General features: G+C 43.2%; 1 pseudogene; it reads right to left on the bottom strand.

The window, feature by feature from the left end:
- Nucleotides 1-22047, bottom strand: part of LOC150081142 (alpha-enolase pseudogene) — a 30172-nt pseudogene extending 8125 nt beyond the window's left edge.
- Nucleotides 22048-22458: the final 411 nt, after the last annotated feature.

Here is a 22458-nt window from a genome sequence, read left to right as displayed (position 1 = left end):
ATTGGCACACGCTGGAGGGCGCACAATGCACGAGGGAAGAATGGGGCTTTCATTCGCGTTTCAGAAGACGAACCTTCGCCTTTTCCCTCAAAAGGGAAGGGGCGGACCGGCGGTATTTCACGGTCACTTCGCTTAAAATAGCATTACGAAGCCGAGGGTTGCTTTGGGTCGACATAGACGGCTGCTTACAGCGAAGTTAGGAGCACAAAGGAAGAAGAAAGACGAGGCATCGCCACCTTGTGTTGCAGCGACAGCGTGACCACAGAACAGCTTCTCGTAAGAATGGGCGACCTCGATGCATTCATCCCCTAACGGCAGTCGGCCAGACGAGAGAATCGACTCCAGCAGTCCACGCGTATTCCAGGCTTCGTTACTGACGAGATCAGGCCCCGCCGCCAACATCAATACGGGTCTTCTCACCCCGAAACATCTTGGGCACCCCACAAACGATTCCCAACAATTTTATCAAGGGTTGTTGCAACAAAACCAAACGGCGTGTCGGCGTTGTGATTTAATTTCGAAGCGGACTTTGTTGAAAATGCTCCCCAAAGAGCTTTATTCACTCTGCGCACTTCTCCGAAATTTCTGAATTTAAAGTGATGCCCGCACCTCGCACAGCGGGCGAGTCGACGCTGCACTTTGAGAGAAGAGGCGCATCATTTTCGAAAGGATGCCACCGATCCCCGCTCTGTCAATCTCTCAAAATGCTCAGCGCCCCACATCTTAAGGCGAGATTACTAAATCTCTCAAAAACAAAATCCCAAATCTGTTATGAAAGCAATTTTCTTAAAGCGAAATTTCTTATTGACAAACGCAAATGTGATTGGGCTATACCTCGTGACTGCACCAAGAGGACACTCTCTCTCTACTCTTGTTTGTTGCAATCTCGATTTCTAATAGCAAATGCGCGCACGAAAGTTGCAGAATTCTAGATGGAATTCCTCTCTTTCTATCCCGGTTAGATCGAGAATGGATTTCGCTCTGCATCCAGTTTTCGTTTGAAGATGACCTACGAAAAGAAAGCCACACACACAACCATCAGTAATAAGAACGTTTTTTTTTTTTTTTTTTTTCATTTTTTCAAAAGCGTGATATGAAAAAATGGCAGCTGAAGTTTAATGACACCAAATGGTAGAAAAGTATAGTACCCGGGGAAAAGCAAAACAAACAGAAGTAATTTACAGTTGTTGGGGGTGGGAGAAGATTTAAAGGACGAGAAAGACCTGAGGATTACGATACAAAAAAGAACGGGACGTTTAACTGGAGTGTAAGAAGGCGCCAAAGGGCACTTCTTGCCGCCTGTTTTCTATCTGCGCTTTTTCGAGGTTTCGTAAATACGAGAAGATGTCATTATTTTGGCATCAGATGATGGCGTGACTACACTCGATATACTGCATCCAGGTGTCGTGGCTGCGTCTAAAGAAAGATACACACTGCTTCAGAAGGTGCAAAGAAAGGCGGCCAAATCAGTAAAGAACGCGAAGCATTATCCGTACGAGGAACTTAACCTTAAAAAATGTGGTCTACGAACTTAACAGCCACACACCTTCTTGAGGAGGGCGGCATTTGAGCGAAGTGTATAAGAGGGTGCAGTAAAATGAACCAAGGTGAACATTCTCAGTGATCGGCGAAGAGGAACCGTTATGAAGTTTACCTTCGGGCAGGTGTTTGTGGAACGTTGGAAGAAGTTGCCCGCGAAGGGTGGCCGAGGCGGAAAATTCAAAAAAAAAAACATTGCGGCACTTTTTGACGATGGAAATAATATGAGGGACTTTTTTGGGGAGAGATGCAAAATAATTTGGCTTCCTTGCATCGTTATGCCATTTTATTACTAATATCGGAAAGTATAGTCAATAAATAGATGATAATAATAATGTTGCTGATACGGTATCAATGTCAGATGCTGATCCAATTTGGATCATGAACGATAATCTCCAGTTCATTAATGCACGAGGAAGCTCTAACGGCAGTTTGCGTGGAACATCTCGCCACCGTACGATTCTAACTGATTTGAAGTTTCAAATCAGTTTTCGTTTTCTCTAGAATTTGGGCTGAGGCGCTAAAACAACGAGGATCACTGTACTGCGCGTGCAACTGAATGGAAAACACGAGTTTAAACAACAAAAAAAACATACACTTCCTCTGAAGTCACTTTGCGAAAAAAAAATTATAAACATTTTTCCTCCTCCTCCTGTCTCCATAGGAACTGAACCCAGACAAAATCAGAAAATCGCACGTTAATTTTAATGAATACGAAGAGCATTTGAAAATGCTTCTGGTCTTCTCTCAGAAAGAATGAAGCAATCTGAAAATGAACCTCTAAGAAGACAACTGATACAACGTCTCCAACCCTTCTACACTCCTTATGTAGTAGAACCCGCTGAAACAATCCTCCACAGCCAGCATCAATGACGTTGCTTCAAATGCCAGAGCGAGTTTGAGTTTCGAATTATCTTTTGGAGTATCTAAATATAAAGGAACGAAAGTACAAAAAACAGTTGGGGAGGGCTCAGTTTCTGTTTCGTAGTTTTTTTTTTTTTTTTTTATGTAAACCCCAAACACGAGAAGTATTAGAACCTATAGTACTTAGGGTGCGGGTTGAGAAGATGAAAGAAGATATTTGTTGATATTACACATGAAATTCTGTAGACTGTAATTTTCAGGAAATACGTAAGAAGGAAGGTTGTTCCAGAAAACGGCAGTTGAATGAATAAACGAGAAAGATGAAAAGTTGGTTGTGAGTTTGAAGTTGGACAGTAAATGGATGTTGGCTGGATGTCTTCGGACTGTTTTAAAAGAGAAAGGGGGAATTATAGAAGCCAATTCAGAAGAACAGTGCCCATGGAAGTATCTGTTGAAGAGGCATGCAGCAGAAACAGTGCGTCTATGAGAAAGCGAGTGGAGAGACTCTGTTAGAGATGAATCATTAATTAACCTAACTGCCCTCTTCTGAATGGAATCAAGAAGCCTGAGAGAGGTTTTGGGGGCACCACCCCAGATGTGGGAACAATATTCCATGGCAGGGCGGATTTGCGATTTATACAGAGTGAGCAGCTGTTTGGAAGAAAAGAACGCTGAGAGCGAAAGAGAAAACCAAGTTTTTTAGATGCAGAGGAAGCAATATTTGTAATGTGCTTGTGCCAAGAGAGATATAAGCTAGGTTAATCCGCAAAAGAGATATATCATTTTGCCTAGAAATCGGAGTGTCACCAAAGATAAGCATACGGGCAGAAGAATCCTTTTTGCGAGATATAAGACAAGACAGTTTTAAAAGGGTTGAAATCAACTAAGTTGTCTTTGCCCCACTCGAAAATTACCTGAAGATCGGCATTTAAGGAATTGATAGCAGATTTTAGAGAAGTTGAAGCTGATTGAGAAGGACAAGGTTTCCCACAATGGAAAGTTGAATGCAATGTGCTATCATCGGCAAAACTATGGATAGGATTTCTAGTCAATGGAAGAAGGTCATTGATATTCAAGAGAAAAAAAGTGGGGGAAAGAACTGAACTTTGGAGGACACCGGCATTAGTGGAGAAGTTAGAAGACAGAGAGCCATCTACCATCACCCTCAGTGAGCGATCAGAAAGAAAACTGGATAACCAATTACTAAAAACATTTGGCAAACCATAAGATGGAAGCTTGTTTAGAAGACCTTTATGCCAAACACGATCAAAAGCCTTTGAGATGTCAAGAGCAACTACTTGTGTTTCACCGAACCTTTCCATTGAATTAGTCCATAAATGGGTAACATAAGCCAGAATATCACCAGTGGATCGACACTGACGGAATCCATACTGATGATCGTTGATCAGACGGAAGGTTTCTAGGTAGTTTAAGAGTTGGCGGTTAATTCATTTCTCCATTACTTTAGAAATGGGACGATAATTGGATGGGAGGGATTTGTCACCCTTTTTAGGAACTGGCTGAATATGAGCAAATTTCCAAGCAGAAAAAAAAAACACCTTTGGAATAAGAAAGTGAAAAAAGGCGGCAAAGAACAGGAGCACAGGTTTTGAGAACAAGTGGAGAAATATCATCGGGAGCTGGAACTTTCTTAGCATCAGGATTCGTCAAAATCCTTCTGACATCCTTTTGACGGAAGACCACAGGAGACATTGAATGCAGCGTGTTGGGAATGGTGGGAGGTGTTTTACCAAGTTCATTAATACATGCGTTGGAAGAAAAATGGGATGCTAGCAGGTCAGCTTTATCCTTGGCTGAAGTGACAACAGAACCAACTGGTTTGACAGAGGTGGGAGCAGAGATGGGCAAAAGTTGCGGCCAATAGCTTTGGCAAGAGACCAGAATGCTCGGCTACCATTTGGGCAAGAAGCAAGTTTTCTACTCTCAGCCTGTTCAAACTCTAGTTTGGACTGATTAATAACTGCTTTACAATTGTTGCGAGCTTTGGTGTACGCAGAAAATGAAACTGAAGAATTAAAAACAAGCCAATTACGATATGCAACATTCTTCTCTTGAACAGCCTTAGCACATTTATTGGAAAACGAAGGTTCAGATAAAGGACGAGATTTTAAAGTGGAGTGTGGGATAAAGGGTTCCATTCCTGCAAGAATAATTTCACTAACACGATCTGAGCAAACGTTGACATCAGAAGTCTTGAAACAGTAATCCGACCAAGGAAAAGAAGAAAAGGAGTCTCGCAGGTCATCCCATTTTGCATTGTTGTAATGCCAAACAACATGAGGTTGGGAATAGCCATGAGATAAAGGTTCCATTGGAGAAGAGACAATCACCAAGTTGTGATCTGAAGTGCCTAAAGGACCTCTCACTTAGACCGTGTACTTAGAAGCGTTGTTTGTGAGAAAAAGGTCAAGCGTACTGGCTGTATGATTAGGATTGCCCAGTATTCTTGTACGTAAATTAACAATCTGTGCAAGGTCATTAGTAATTGCAAAAGCCTCAGCATCTCGACCAGCTGGGTCGGTGTGACTAGAAAACGGAAGCCAGCTGGAGTTGTGAACATTAAAATCACCAAGGAAAATTACCTCACTGTTAGGAAAGTTGGACTGGAGAAATTCAAGTTGTAAAGAGAGGAAGTCAAAGAGCTCCAAGTGATTAGTGGAGTTGGGAGAACGGTAGAGACAACAGATTAATTTGACACAATGAGGTAGAGAGATTTTAAGCCAGAGAAGATCAAAGAGAGGAGATTCCAAATTGCCAAGTCTCTGACAGGGAATATCAGAACGGACAAATGCACAAGTACCACCTTTGAGGCGAAAGGTGGTACTTGAGCATATAGCGAATAATTTGGGCAATTGAGATGAGCAGTAGTTGAATCAACCGATAACTGAGTTTCTGTCAGAAAAAGTATATGGAGTTTGGTAGACTGCAAGTGGATGCAGCTCACTACTGAAATGACTTCACCACCTGGACGGGACCTATGTATCCCAGTATTGCACTACTCGAATTTGACGTTCTCGGACTGGACTCTGCCAACTATGACTTCACACAGCATTCCTGCCAATGCCACGTGGTGATCCTGAACCCGTGCTCCCTTGCACGGCCCTGTTTTTCCCCTGTCCTGGCGGGGAGGAGGTGAAGGTTCCTTTGTCTCCTCCCCGCAGCCCCCCTCTTTCCTTCTGGTGGGGCATGGGCTTGCCTGACTGATTTTTGGGTCATCTACTCTATCGATCCTATACTTCTGTCTCTCACCCCCCCCAGTCTTCAGTCTCCCCTGCCCCTCTAGCTTTCCAACTAGCGTTCATCCCATGTCAAAATTATCCTAGCCCTACACCCAAAATTCTTAATTCCACACTGTATAACTCTAGCGCACCCCCTTTTTTTTTTTTTTTTTTGGTCTTAGCCACTGAAATCCCAGGAAATTAGGCGGCAGGACCTGCCAGAGTACTTATTTAAAAATACTGGTCTCAATGGCTTGCCTCCACGGGGCTAAGTGTGGGCAACGTTGGGCCTCGGTAGGGGTCCAGCGGCTAAATGGCCAGTTGAACAACGGTGCACGACACTACATCCAACAATACCCATACACTTTTAAATCTCTGGCCTTTACAGTGTTCTGTAACACACGACAATGTAGACTACACGGAGATGGGGGAAACCCCTGGTGACGTTAGACCCTAAACACGCTTTACACTTTTTACTGCAAGTGGAAATGGACATCGTTGAGATTAGAATTGAAACCACGTATATTTGTGAAATGAATTAGGAAGTCCTTGGGAGGTTTAGATCTTTTCGCAGATAAGCTTGCTCTATTAGTTTGACAATTCATGGTTTATTCAATAGTAAGAAAAAGTGGGTGGGACATGCTGTATGAAGTAATGAAATTTTTGGATATGGCGTACACATGGTAAGGGTATACCGAGATCCTTGACATAACGTGGCCTCGACAATGCTCCCCGCATACACACTACTCGGACCCCCTCCAGTCACTCTCTGGCAGAGTAGAAGTAGCAAGATTATACACTAGCTGATCCGGAAGCCTCCTAATGAGTTACCATTAGGTTTTGTCCGATGTACTAACTAGCGGCCGGCCTGCGAACACCGTTTTAGAGCTGTACCCTCGAAATGTAAGGAATATTGGATCTTGCCACGACGTTCATCATAACCTCAAAAGTCATCAATGATACTAATGATGGAAGAGATAGGGAAGGATTGAACGGAACATAGCTCTAGAGACTAAACATGGGTTCCACCACTTCAAGCCTCCAATAAGCAAAGTGGTGGTATTTCACCGGTTGATGAGAGTCATCTACCACCTAGTACTGCCTGGTAACATAGAGGGGCGGCGTTCCTCCATGTGGTGTGGGCGCCACACCTCGACCCCTGCTTACGTTGATTCACACCTGGGTGGTCACCCACCATGTACTTGAGCATGGAGGGTGACCACCCAGGATTACTAACAGTCCCACCATCGTGAAGGTGCAAGCAGAGGATTTGGCTGTTGCATACCGTCCGGACTTCGCCGAAATTGGGTCCACTTGACCTGACCGAATATCAGTTCCATCAGCATTTTAGACTCCCAGGTAGCAAGTGCAGCTTGTCTGGCAAATCTGAGAGAATGTCTGTGACAACCTCAAGGACCTCAAGTAATGGTGGATCAAAGTTTATTGCCGAGTGCTACTCGCTGTTGATTCAAAAAAAGTTAAAAATCGCGTGAAATAATTTGGGAACGGTCCTCAATATCTTCCAAGCAATTTTTGGACATTTTCGGGATATGGGGGAGTGTTGGATGCAGCAGACGAGCTGCAGATCGATTTCACTTACAAGTATATTCGGGTGGGTGTACGCCATCGCGGTTGCCCTTAAGCCGATGCCCCCCCCCCCCCTCGATGTCTCAATAAAATGCGGTGACCGTCGAATACTTGCCTGCTTCCTTTGCTGATAAATCTGCCCCTGCCGGGTTTTCTAAAAGCGGAACAAAACGTAGCCGAATTTGCAGATTAGGCAGATGAAACGATACAATAAACTGCTTCCAGTTATTATCATCAGTTTATTTAAGTTGATCAGTTGAGTGCAGGTGGAATGAAACTAGCCATAACCACACGCGAAATCATCAACAGCGTGCGCAGCGAAGAGCAAAGTTAATTCACACGCATTTGTTTTCATCGCTCTGTACTCTCGGTGGCGCAAATATTTCTGCGCAGCGCTTTCGACTTCCATTGACCGTGCTGACTACCCGCCGAAGAGGTGACAATAACCACCCAAACAGCCATCGGGATCAAAGCACACGTTTCAAATAATAATAATAAAAAGTTCCGTTTACACCACACAAGCTTTGATCAATATTTGATTCAAGCTCAGAGATTTGCTCTTCTTGGGTTGACACGTGTATTCTGAACTGTCTCCTCTGAAGCATTACAGATTATTTCTGGAAAGCTTCTTGTTCAGTATGGCGTTTGCTGGCTGGATTATTATATTACAGAAAACAATATTAGAAGGACTATTCTGGGCGTAACATCTTGCGCAGAGGAAAATAGGAACTATTCTAAAGTTGATTCGAAATCTGAGAAAATATAATGGATATGTGGCGAGATGATTGGAAAAATGCAAAGAAAAAAAGACCGTTAGACCTTTATGTTTTCCCCCAATAATAAAATTATCAATCCAAAGTTAAAAACATGGCTTCAATTTGTTTTTCATGCCACAAGCCTCATTACTGGACATGGATTGGCATATAAATTGTCATTGTTAAGATTACGTGAGGAGGGGGTCATGTGTCAGTGTTGAACCGGAAACATCTGAACATGTTATGTTGGATTGTTATTTGGACATTAGATCTAAATTTGAAAGATCAGTTAGGATATCAGAGAAAGAGCGACTCTGGGTTCCGTTCACAGATCGTCACATATTTTAATGACTTTGTCAGCGAAGTATTTAGAAGACGGAGTACTCTAATGCTAGATAGTAGCGGCCCGCCTCTTTGTGGCAGATACGGAACACACCCGATTAAGATCTACAGATATGAAGTATCTAGGTAGATTCTTCTCAGTTGGGGTCAAGTGGCCAAATTGAAAGTTTTCAAATTTTGCGTTGCGTTATGTTTATTGTTTATACTAACTTATGGTATTCAACTCCAACCCAGTTAATAGTACAACATCGAATCTGAGAGCCACGGATAAAGCTGTGGCCTTTAGCATTACTGGAATCTTAAATGGACTGCCGTAGCCAGCACGATCCTCAGACTTAAATCCGATCGTGTGGCACGCAGACAGCCAGCTTCTCAGTCACTTCGTTAGCTAAGGTCTGCGCTGGTGGAAGAATGGGATTTGCAGCCACAGAATCTTATAGACACTCTTATATCACTTATGGTTCACTGCTGTGAACAGTATTGAATCCAGGAGGTGAGTTTCACTCTCGGTGGAATAAAATCCCCCCCAAGGTGAAAAATAATAATTTTTATTTTAACATTCATTCAAAGATTTCGGACGTTGAAATTTTCGCCACATTATTTTTTTGTTTATTTTTAATTAAAATTTTCTTCTTACTGCTTTGTTTAGGGGCTATATTATCAGTTTATACAATGTTGTAATTATAAAACACGAATTCAATAAATTTGTGCCAAATAAACATAACACGAAAAATCACATCGACTAAGTGCGGTATTCGTTAGGTCGTACACGGCGAAAATAAATCACTAAAATTCAAAAGACACGAAAATTTCAAAATAATTAAACGGGAAATATTTCTGGCTGCACAAATTATAACTAAAAGTCGCTGTTTCAAGTGTCCGCATTTTCGTTTTATGGCTTTCGGGTTCCCTTTATTTTCACACGAACTATCTCTTGATGTTTCACACAAACGGTCTACTTGTGACTAATTCTTTTTTGGATATACTGTATATCACAAACAAGATGCAGGCCGCGAATAGGTCAGCCTGAATTGGTTCCTGACAGATGCTATTGTATTATAAAATATCATGCGGCTTTCAGGGAAAGGCTAAATGTCTGTGCAAGAGAGAGGTGTCTACTGCAGCCACTAATTCAATCGTCAGCAATTCCGCAATATTGTTTTCACATTCCCTTTATTTGTTTTTTTTTTTTCACAGCACGAGCGTACTTGTGGCTAATTCTTCCTTTGTGTACTGCAAACTAGACTGTTTGGTCACGGCCTATAAATAATACATTTTATAACCTTTTTATTAAATACGCATCTGTATTGTAATATTGAAAGATTGCGCGAAGATAAGCTTAGAGGGCCCGAATGAGTTGTCGGAAAAATTAATAAATGAAGCGATTGATACACATGCTAAGAAAAAGCAAAGAAGGATAATATTGTTATAATACTCGCATGTTTGATTATATTTTGTATGATTTTTTTTTCGAATTTTAATCGGCGCTTTTCATATTATTAAACTGCGATTATTGTCAGTAATGTGGTTTTGTGAACTGACTTTAGTATTTAGATGTTAAATAATTCCTTTTGTTTCCTATTTTGCTTTCTTATCCTCTTTTTATAACATTCATAAATATGCATAAATATAAATATGCATAATCTGTACATTTAAGCATATTTTAAATTTATATGTATGCATAAATATAAAAGTACAGATTTTTTTGTAACATATATATACATATGTTGTAAATGTTAAATAATAATAAAAAATACTATACGTATCCCCCCGGCATGTACTCCCGCAGTTTACATTCTCTCCCCCCCCCCCGGTGCAAACGTTCTGGATTCAACACTGGCTGTGAGGCATGTTTAGACGTTAGAGGGGATCATATGCTGTACTGATGTCACGTGACCATATTTTCAAGGTCTTGTATCAACTTCTGTAATGCGACCTTTTGGTAATTTTTAAACCACCCCTATAAATGTCGCTTATACCTGTTCGAAGTTTCTCGCTGACTCCTCATTTTTTCATCCTTATTCTACGGTACACCACCATACCAAATTTTGTCCCGTTTCACCACCAGCTGAACGAATTTCGACACGTTTTCTGCGTGTTCTGTTAATTTTGTCGACCACTGTATATTATATCATCATATTATTTTAACCAAAAATAAAACCCCGCATTAACAGAACGTTGCTTCAACCACGGGCCTCCCTGCCTCCACTCGGCAATCGAAGGCAGGTGTACTACTAGTACCAACACTCTTGACACACAAGAATACAAAGACCTCTGAGCGACCGAGCGCAACTTGATGTGGCCTTCTTCAATGTGAAAGCGGCAGATGACCGTATCAGTATTGATGCATTCATATATCTCACGGACAATTATTTGAACCTTACAAGTGATGCTATACGAATCTGGAAGCAAGGAAGGGTTCAAGAGCTGCAACGAACAGTAAAGGGGAAAGAACCCCCCCCCCCCCCCCCCCGAGGTACTCCACTATCAGTATAGGTGCCTGATCACTTTGGAGTACCACAGAAAGGAGTCCTTGCCCCTTATTGTTCGCTACAACCCCTTCCTGCATCACAACAGGACTTTTTGTCTTATGCGGATGACATTAAATTCTACGCAACATCATCTAATCCTCATCGAGCAGCTACCATCAATTAAGTGGCCAATTAAAAATACAACGACTAGAAACGTATCTGGGTTCGATCAGTTTAGAACTTAATGAGGACAAATTATCTTTACAAATGGAATAACCTAGAAATCTATATCGGGGGGGGGGGGAACCTGTCGTTATGCGTACGGACTTAGGCTTAACGTGGTACGAGGGACTCGCATTTCAGGAGCATTAAGCGTCACCAAAACGAAGACCTACTCAGCAATGTGGCTGCTACGCCTCCATCATCCGATCCTCAGAGCCCAAAACCCACCTCAGCAAAATTTCTTGGGTTGGGATGCTTAAATGTTAGATTTTAGGAGTCAGCGTCTAAGGCCATATTGTTCCGTACATGCTGTTTGTACATTGCGTGTGTTCCGAGGTCGATTTTCTCTTTGCTGGACGAAAAACCCGAGTTTCCGTAAGAAAATATCACGCTCCCCTCGCCCGACTAACTCAGCCACGTTGTGCACTCCTTAAATGGCTTAATAGAATAACTGGAATCGAATACCATTTCTAGATCGATCGTATACTCGAATTTAGACACGTGATGGAAATTGCGGATTGCTGCCCTAAACATCCTAACACCAACTAAACTTATAACCGGGAGCATCGATGTCTTCGGAATCGACGATATCATCGGGACCCCCAGGACAACAGGCTTCCCTTCGAACGAGAGTAGACGATGAAGTTCGCCAAGTAAACACGTTTCTCGGGAATACAATCGAGCTGGATTGTGTTCAGAGCAGCGATTGAGGTAGAGGAGTTGTGTGGCTCAAAAGTGTACGCGGCAGAAACTGCAGGAAACGTCACGTGGATGGAGTTATGACACTATTACCCAGTGACAAACCACAAGTAACCCATATACTGAGGAAGAGTGTCAATTGCCTCTGACTCGTCCTGCTAAATTCATAAATTTCCCGATAAATCTCCTACACCGGGGTCCGATTTAAACTTGTTGTGGGCCAAAGCTATAACATTTATGAGGCCCTCCTCTCTTACTTGTGACAATATTAAAAAAAAGGATTTTTTTTAAGATGGAGCGAGGCCCTAAGCTATAGCTCGTTTAGCTTATGTGTAACTCCGACCCTGACACACACACACATAACAAGAGAGCCGCGAATATAACGAAAATGAAGAGGGACTTACTGTGGTCAGACGTTGCGAGATTCGACATCACTTCCGCAGTGGTCGACTTCAACTGACACTGGTTGACGGACACTTCATTTCGGACACCGTCGCTCTAAGCGGACTTTAATAGTGTTCGCTCTCTCTCCCTGCCCCGACCAATGTGACACGACTGCTCCCGCTCCTGTCTTCGACTGCGGTGACCCATTTTTGTAGCGAAACTCGCTCGACGCGAAATGGAGGAAGGAGGGGAACATCCTGGTCAAACGCCGGCTTGTTTTCGCTCTCGGTACGCCGGGCTGCCTGACGGCATAATGAGACGGCCATTGTTCGCCATTGTGGGTCAACGCCACCGTTATTTATCGGCGATAAGTGGCGTAGGAAACGGGCCGATGTTAATCGGGAGATTGCAGCGCGGGTGCGCCATCAATAGCAATCCGAACAGATGCGGATTAGCGAACACACTGTTGCTTTCTACTCTATTAACTCCATTCTCTCGTCAATGCGATGTTTTTGTCTCTCGCTGTGTCAACGAGAACTGCACAATGTGTCATTCACCCAATCGTGTGTCACTGTACTACCTCCGATCCCCCAACAAGTTGAGCCAAACTGATTCTGGTCTCATTCTCTATTATTTATTTATGAAGCAATTAGTGCCAACGCAATTTGTTCCAGATTATTTTCTCTCTCTTCTACATTCGATCTTAGGCGGTCTCACTCTGATCACTTATCGATCCGAGCTTATTCGTAACACAAACTTCCCCACCGATCGCTTAACTTCGCGCAAGACCGTGCAATGGTATCCGCAATCCAGGGCAAGGTTGCATTTTGTCCCCTTTCTTTTGTAATAATTATATTATAACCATTTAAAAACGCCTAGGGAGGCCCCAAACACGTCTTGGGGGAGGGCCTTCAGTCCCCTTCGGAACTTGAATGCGTTGCATCCTGCGCATTTCCCCATTTGCACGACCCTGTCTACACGTTCAATTAAGTCCTACGCCTGCCTTTCGAACCACCTTAAAAAGCAACCCTTACCCGTTAATGGGAAGGTGTTAAAGCCACGAGCGACGATGAATTCTTGTGGAAAATACACGAAATGAAGCGAAAGCACTCGTTCGAAAAATCTCTTTTCGAGGATTCTATTTTAAATGGTGCGCAATTGGAATTCCACGCACAGATAACCGGAGGAATCTTGCGAATCATTGACTATGCGAGTGACCAAGCGCAGAAATACAAAGTTCAGCTACAAAATGGCCATCACAAACAAAATATGAAAATATAAAAATAATCGTAATTAAAACAGGCACGACTTAAATTAAGCCTGTCATAAAATTAATGAGCATACTAGGACCGGCACTTGCACACCTGTCCTTTACATACAGTAAGATAGCCGAAGATGCCATCTCGGTAGGATTTGTAATTTTTTGCGATAAATTTGTCAAGACGAAAAGCCGCAAACACCGTGCAAAGGTGGCCGAAGAGAGACTGACAATGCCCTCGAGGAAAACATCGGGGTCCCTCGGAAAGTTATTTATGCCCCGAAAGAAGATTCAAATTGAAACTATTATTTTATAGTGGCACCCGTAATTTCTTACACATACCCGAATACGTATTATGGCTGTAAATTGCGCGTGCGTTCTCTGCTCGATTTGCCTGTTTTTCTGGAGGAAAAAGCCTCACTTTTTTGCGGGAAAAACCTTGGTAAGCTTAATTAGTAATGAAGAAGAAAAAAAAATATATATATACATTTTTTGGATACCACAGCTTAATATAGCTTACCTTGATTTAGCAAATATTTATTTAAATACGCTAAATAACTGAATAAATTAGAAACGGGTAAAGAAAGGGCCTAACGGAAATTTCCCAGAAACTTTGACCAAGAAGGACAAGTCAGATTTCCTCGAAAAGACCGAACACGGCGAAATGAACAGAAAGGGTTTTAGATCGTCAAGGGAGAAAGGATTAATCGGGGATTACACAAAAATAAGGGGAGGGGGAAATGAGAACATAATTTGGTATATAAGGAATTGAGGAGCGGGAAACTGAGTCGGTCTTTTGGGTAAAGCTTCGGTGGTGTCTAGCTGTGTACGGGGAGAATGCAGAAAAGGGTTTGGATCAGCGAAAATTAGCTGAGTACGAGCAGAGTAGGCCAAAAGGGTTTTGAGTTTTCTACTAGCCGTAGTTAAGTACGTATATGCGAAAGGTTACGAAAACCAAATGGTCCACTACCACCTGAGTCCGGTCTGATAGTCCTAAAATGGAGGAAGAAGAATAAGAAAGGGATCCACCGAATTGCAAGCCCCAGAATGGAAAAATCGTCCTTTGATAACGGAACTGGCCCAACCTGACGATGGCGAAAAGTACTCCAAGTACGCTTTATGCATACTATGTCTAGTTTTTGTCCCGAGAAGAGGAATTAAACCTTAATTTAAGAACTAAAGGAAAAGGCACTCTGTGACCCTGCTAAGAAAAGACTCAATCACCAAATGACCTTCACTAACAAAAAGAAGAAAAACAAAATTACGATCTTTGTGAACAATACCAGAGTTCAAAAATCCCCCGCACATGTTGACCTTGGCCTTAAATGGGATGAAGGATTAAACTTCATACCTCACTTCGAACACATTAGAAAAAAGACATACGCAGCACTCTGGAGCACTAGACAAGAACTCACCGGTCTCCGAAGCCCTCATCTCATGATTCAATACATCCTTAAATGCGTTACACCGATCCCGAGAACGACATCAAGGCCTTCTTATGAGTAGAATACCCATAAGAAGGCCTTGATGGCCTCCTGAGATGGCTAAATAAGATCGCCGGAAAACCGTTCACCATCTCAAGAGCGGTCTTGTTTGCCATGTGGACATGTGTTTTTGTAAGGGGCGGCTCCTGAAATGTTAGTTCAACTCGGCCTCGTATCTCTGGGACGAACAGTATCACTACAAATGGGCCAGATATGTGTGTAACATCGATTTGGGTGTATTATGTGTGTGTTCTGTTCTTATGTTCTGGCCTCTTGGCTACCCAGAAGCATCAGTCACCTGGACAGATGATTCTGGGTACTCGTCCACACCACGGAAAGGCGGGCCAATCCCAGCAAAACACGTACTGTCTCAATACGAGACTCTGACCCACCTGATGTTGCCAAAAGGTGGGCCAGGTTCCTCTATGCGCCGACTCCAGAGAAAAAAAAAAAAAAAAATTATTTTCCCGTGGTGCAAAAAAAAAGAAGAAAACAGTGATATCACTATAAAACGCAAAACAACAAACAAAAACAAAACAAAAAATAATAACAATAATAAAAATAAACGATAATAAATAAATAAATAATAATAAAAAACGACAGTGTGACAGCAACCCTGAAGAACGCAATAAGAAGAGATGAGGGAAAAAAAACACAAAAAAAACCACGTGACAGCCACACAGAAGAACGCCAAGAGATGGGAAGAAAAAAAAATAAATAATAAAAAAAAAAAAAAAAAATTTAAAAATGTGATATTACTGTAGAACGTGAAACAACAAAACAAAAAATAATAAATAGAGAGAAAAAAAATAAAATAAAAATAAAATTTTAAAAAATAATAAATAAAAAATAATAATAAAATAAAAATAAAATTTAAAAAAATTTAAAAAAATAATAAATAAAAAATAATAAATAAAATAAATAGAAAAAAAATTAAGAATTAAAAATAAGTAAATAAATAATATTAAAAAAAAACAGCAATGTGAGAGCAACCCTTAAGAACGCAAAAAGAAAAGAGAGGGGAAAAAAACCATATGACAGCCGCTCTGATTGTAGAACGCGAAGAGAAAAAAAGAAATGGGAAGAAATAAAAAATAAGTAAATAAAAAAAATTAAAAAAAGAGAGAGATAGTGTTTTCCGTCCTACACACAGACCGCAGAAACAAGCTCCACAGCCCATGAAGAAGACGGGGGGGGGGTGGTACATGGTCGGTTTCAGTTCACTGCTGGGTCATCGATGTTGGCCAATGGGGACTTGTTAATCCTTCGTTTGCGCTTAAAGACTTGAGCTGAGTAGGTTTGCAGTGCATGAAGGTTATTAGGGTTCGGTAGGAAGAGCTCTAGATGCTCACTAGAGATCTGTGTACAGCTGACAAGGTCGTGTCTCAGATCCGCGTACATAATGCACTCGAATCAGTTCTCTTTGACTCCACAATGGCAGAGATCTGTTGGGTGGAGACCTAGATGGTGTCATTTTTCATTCATGGATCCGTGTCCGGTAATTAGGTATGACATTTCTAGTGAAGGAGTAAACCAAGACCGTACAGATTTAGTAGCAGTGTAGGTTACATCAGGTAGGAATCTTCTTGTGACAATGCCCAGTGTTGAGTTATGCCATCGAGTTTGCCAAATGTTGAAGAGCTCGTTGTAGCAACGGGTCATCTCAGCCTTAGGGTCAGCATCCAGATTAACCTCAATGTCGAGGATCCTTGTTGGGATAATTCTCGTAATTCGGAGGCACAACCCTCGGAAGATGACATGTAGATTGAGCGGAAGTGTTCACCCAATGACCTGAATGGCAGGAGTGGAGACCGTTCTACACACTCGGCAGATTGCCACTAACATTGACTTCTGGATGGTTCGAAGCTTGTCTCGCATCTTTACAAGAGTTACTCGATGGAACCAGGCTCTGGCTGCATAGGTCACAATTGGTGAAAATATTGCGTTGTAATACAACTGCAGGGACCTTTTGGAGAGTCCCCAATCACTTTTAGAGATGCGTATGATGGTTCCTGAGAATCTCTTAACTTTGTTTCTTAGATTAACAAGATGTGGGAGAAACCTGAGTTTGTGGTCAATAATCACCCCAAGTACCTTTGTTTCGGTGACGATTGGCAGTTGAGCATTAAATATCTTTACCTGCGGTGGGCGCCTCATTTTAGCATCATTTTAGTTTTTGTTGGGTTGATATGCAACTCATTAAGTGCTGCCCAAGTTCAGAAATCGTTGAGGACCTGGTTTGCGTTTTCTTTGATGGCCTTCCGTGAATGCCCTTGTCAGGGCATTCACGGAAGGCCACCACTGTGATATCATCAGCGAAAGCCACAATTTTCGCATTCCTGAAGGTGTGGGAGAGCCAGTCTTGGAGGAATATATGAGGGGTTCCAGGACAAACCCTTGGGGACAACCTCGATTTATTGATCTGGTGACTTGCTGGAATTTTGACTTCAGAATAACTGCTTGGTAGGAAAAATAATTCTGAAAGAGGCTGTATAATTGCCGGGGGAAAGCGACAGTTCAAAGGTGTGACAAGGAACTGTTCCACCAGACAGTGTCGAAGTCTATTAAGATGGCCAATTGGAATTTTTCTTCAGAACATTCAATATGTAAGACCAAATCGAAAAGAGCTTCTTCATATGACCTTCCACGGGTGAAGCCATAAAGTGTGTGTGTTTAGGGTCCAACGGCACCAGGGGTTTCCCCCATCTCCGCGTAGTTTACATTGTGGGTGAACCAGTTGACTGGAAAAGCCAGAGATTTAAAAGTGTGTGGGAATTGTATTTGTGTGGTGTCGTGTACCGTTGTTCATCTGGTCATTTAGCCGCTGGACCCCTATTGAGGCCCAACGTTGCCCCACTTTCGCCCCGTGGAGGCAGACCAGGAACTCACTTGACTTAAGTTACTCTGGCAGGTCCTGCCGCTTAATTTCCTGAGATTTCGGCAGCTAGGACCTAAAAAAAAAAAAAAAAAAATTGAAGATATATAAGTGTGTATATATATATATACACACATGCAGTTGTAATTTATTTTTGAATGTTTGCATACAGCGCAAAGCGTCCATGCATTCAAACGGCAAGAGCAGGGCAGTGGATATGATAGGCCGAGACTGGGCGAAAATTATTTTTGATTTGATTAATTTAGGATGTAGGGCGTTTACATCGTGTATAGATAGAGTGGGGGAGGAGAGGCAGAAGGCTGGGGGGTAAAGGTAGAAGTATGGGGGGGACAGAGTAGATGTCCCCAGGTGGTCAGTGAGGCATGTCCATGCCTCACCAGAAGGAAAAGGAGGGTCGGCGGAGAGAGGGGGGACAGGGTGTCTCCCCTCTTCCCGCCTGGGTTTGGGTTTAAAGTAATCGAGTCAGGTGCTCGATTTTGTTCGCCAAAATGGCTTGGTGGCAGTGAACTGCACGATCCAGGTCGGTGTGTTCCTTTGAAAAGTCCAGGGTTGTAGTCATTCTAATGGTTGTAAGCCGTGTCCTTTATTCTTGGTAGAATCCGTTTCCTTGTAGGGTCCACGATGCGGCAGTCATGACACTTTGTCGTTTTCAGTTCTCAGCTTGAATTAGTTTTATTGCTGTTGGTCACGGTTTGGTTGTTGTACAATGAGGGTACGTCTCCTCTTGTAGAGGTCTTCTGCGAATTTGGAGAATGCAATGTATTGCTCTTTACTGTCGAGTAGGTGCTTTTCTCTGTCTCTGGGCAAGAAGGTGATCCTGGAGATGAGCTGGCAGCGAAGGTCATCGTAGAGCCGGCAATCGTACATGAGATGCTGCCAGCTCTCAGACTCTCCACAGCAGCAGGCAGGGTCCTCTGTGATGCCCAGGGCTGTGAGTTTTGCCTTGAATGCTCCGTGTCCGGTAAGTAGAAAGGTTGTATAGAGGCCCGGTGAGAACCACAGCGGGGCCTTCGGATGCAATTTCTCCACGTTGGGGAGAAATTTCCTAGTGATCTCTCCCTTGGAAGAGTTGTCCCATCTAGATTGCCATATTTGCGTGAGGTGGGCAGTGAGCCTTTTCTTTTCGGTCGCTCGATTAGCAGTGGGATCTGCATTGAAGCCCATGAAGGTTCAGGCGCTCCCCTTAGAAATTTCATAGAGGATACCGATTCTGGCCACTTCCAGGTCGAGTGGAAGGGTTCCAGCCAGCACCTGCAGCGCATGTGTGCTTACTGTGCTGCAGGCCCGTGTGATGGCTAATAGCATGGCTCTGTGAATGGAGTCGAGTAACATGTGGTTTACTGCCATGGTGACTTTAGAGTACCATGCTCCCGATGCATAGGTTGCTATCGGTATAAAGGCTGCTTTGTATATGAGCTTGAGGGTTTTGCTGTTTAGCCCCCAGTCCCTTTTTGCGACCCTGGTGATGAGGGCCGTGTAGCCCCTAATTTTCTTCCTGGTGTAGTTGAGATGCGTTTTAAAGGAAAGAGTGGCGTCAAGTATTACACCCAGGTACTTGAGCTCTTTTGATAGTCTCAGTGTGGTGGTACCAATCTTGATCTGAGGGGGTCTCCTCGGATCAAGGAAGCCCCTTAGGAGGATAGAATTAGTTTTTTCTTTGGAGATCCTGAGATTGTGCTTTTCGGTCCATTTCAGAAGAATTTGTAGGGCATGGTTTGCCTTTGTTTCAAGTTGTAGTCTGCTGTTTCCGGCGACCATAAGGATGAGGTCATCTGCGAAGGCTTGCGAGGATGCTTCACCAATGTCCGTATTAAGGAGTTCATCCATTGTGATGTTCCACAGTATGTCCCAGTACAGAGCCCTGTGGGCAGCCTCTGTGTATTTGTCTTGTAAGCGTTCTATATGGGGTGTTTATCGTGATACGTCTGTCAGACAGGTAGCTTTTTATTACGTTATATAAATTTTCTGGCATGCTGGTCTCCCGGAGCCGGGCCAGGACGCTTGGCCACCAGAGGGTGTCAAACGCCCCGGCAAAGTCCACAGAGATAACTAGGAAGTACTTTTGATCAGTGGCTGCTGGTGAAGCCATACTGGCATGGAGAGACCAAATCATGCATCTGTAACAGGGAGACAACCCTGAGAGCCATGAGTCGCTCAAGGACCTTACCAAGGTTAGCCAGCAGGGCAATAGGCCAGAAACTGCGGGAGTCTGTTGGTGGTTTGTGAGGCTTCTTGATGAGGCGAAGGAGGGCCAACTTCCATTCTTTTGGGAAGCATCCTTCATCCAAGCATTTATTGAAGAGAAGGAGTAGATGGTGCGGCCGCAGTTTGTGAAAGCGGAAGATGAAGATGTATTCTATTAGGTCAAGGCCCAGACACTTTTTGGCATTAATGTTTTTAAGGACTGCTCCCAGTTCTTCTAGTATGAATGGATCGGCTTGCTCTTTTGCTATATAATTTCGGTTGGCAGCTCTAATTGCTGAATGTTCTGGGTGATCCTCAGAGATGTCATCAGGTGGAAACAGTTTGTCTAGAATAAGGTTGGCAGAATCCTGCCAAGACTTAGTTTCCTGAGCGTCTACTGAAACAGTGTTGAATATTTCCGGGGAGAAGGTTCTCTCTCTCAAGACCTTATATGCCAGGCCCCATGGATTTGTACGGTTGGTTTCTTTTACGAAATTTGCCCAAACTTCTCTCTTTCTGGCTGCAATTGCCTTGGTATACTCATTCTTTTTAGCGGTATAATCCCTATGAAGACGTTCGACATCAGGAGCTGGCCAATCACAGTGTCGCTGGTAGTTCCTGCGTGCAGTGTGGACTGACTTGCGAAGGATGGTAAGTTCCCGGGTCCATCACGGGAAGATTGCTGGGCGGAACACCTTCTTCCTTGAGGACCTGTATTGGGCTCTGAGTATGGAGTGCTGGATAAAGGTGGTCAAGTCCTCTGCATTCAGCGAGTCCATCTGTGATGGGTCTGTATTTGGAAAGTCCATTTCTATGGAGCTATCATATGCTTCCCAATTGACGTTTCTCGAAGAGAATCTGATGAAGTCAGTTGCCCTTGCTCTGTTATTGTTTCTCGGTGGAACCAAGTCAAGATGGAACAGTATGGCTCTATGGTCGCTAACAATCAGATCTGGGGTTACCTCCCAGCAGCTAACTGACTGACTTAGGTCCTTTGTAGAGAGGGTTAAGTCAATATTAGATTCACCAGTGGAGCTAGAGTAAGTAGTGAATTGGCTAGGCTGGTTATGGATAATAAGATTTTAGCTGAAGACGAAGTCCTCACGAAGCTGGTCACGGCCATCAGCAACGGCACTGTGGCGGAAGGGGGATTTTGCTTTCAAGTCAGATGCAATAAATTTCAGGGCGAATTCCCAAAAGTTTAGTGTTTCATTGATGTTACCTGACGGAGGACGGTAGAGTGACATCAGATAGAATGATTGATCTGTATATGTAATCTGGATACGGGTGGAGAACAGATTGCAGAGCCCCTGGACAACCAGGACATCGAGATATCTATTTATACATGTTTTAGGGTCCACTGGGACAGGTTGAATGACTCGAATGTGTATGGAAAAGCCAGTGAATTTAGAGGTTGGATGGGGTTGTATTCTTGTAGCATAAGGCTCTTGAATCAAAACAACATCAATTGAATGCTTCGCAGTGGCCTGGCGTATTTCATCCGCAACTGTGTGGGAAATTTGCCCATTTATTTGCATCATGCGCAGGTATTTAGTTTGAGATACGGGGGTTCCTCTTAGACTTCCAGGAAGAGTGGGCAGTATTGGAGCGGGGATACAACCGGTATTTCTTGTTGGTTTAGGCATCAGCGGTCCTTAGTCTTACGAGTTCCAGAGCCCTTTGGCATTCTGGGCATAAAACATCCCGGAGAGAATGGTTATGTGTTTGCCTGTTCCTTTTACAATTCACACAAGAAGGCTCTTCATCATGGTGGGGACATTCTGCTTGGACATGCCCACTCCTGGCACAATGCCCGCAGGATAGAGATTTGTGGAAGCAGCGTTGGGAGGTATGCCCATAGCCCAGACATAGGAAACACCTTGTGACAATTGTAAACGGACAAAACCTGTGTGCACTGCAACCAGGGAATAATCTTTCTGTAGAGAGGACGGTTCTATAAATTCGTGGGGAGAAGCTAATTACTTTGTGTTGTGTAGAGCTGGATTTTGATTTTGTTGCGAACCTAAAAGTGGCTTCAGCTTTAACTTCTTGGACATGCCCACTCCTGGCACAATGCCCGCAGGATAGAGATTTGTGGAAGCAGCGTTGGGAGGTATGCCCATAGCCCAGACATAGGAAACACCTTGTGACAATTGTAAACGGACAAAACCTGTGTGCACTGCAACCAAGGAATAATCTTTCTGTAGAGAGGACGGTTCTATAAATTCGTGGGGAGAAGCTAATTACTTTGTGTTGTGTAGAGCTGGATTTTGATTTTGTTGCGAACCTAAAAGTGGCTTCAGCTTTAACTTCCTCCCAGGAGAATCCCCGGTCCAGTAGGTTTCTCTGGAACAGATCCTCAAGTAATTCATCGTTGGACTTGTGCTGCTTTAGAACATCATACACTACGATTGATGGATTTGACTTTTTAGGAGCTATGGCCACTCCTGCATTTGTGAGAGTACCACATGTGGCAATAATACTTGTTAGGGTGTATCTGTCATCGACAACTTGTTTGTGAAATTAATCTTTAT

The sequence above is a fragment of the Mastigoproctus giganteus genome, chromosome 9, assembly GCF_048544385.1.
Source record: "Mastigoproctus giganteus isolate SK-2022 chromosome 9, ASM4854438v1, whole genome shotgun sequence".
NCBI lineage: Eukaryota > Metazoa > Arthropoda > Arachnida > Uropygi > Thelyphonidae > Mastigoproctus > Mastigoproctus giganteus.
Note: the sequence above shows the minus strand (reverse complement) of the source record. Positions and strands in the feature narration are given on the sequence as shown.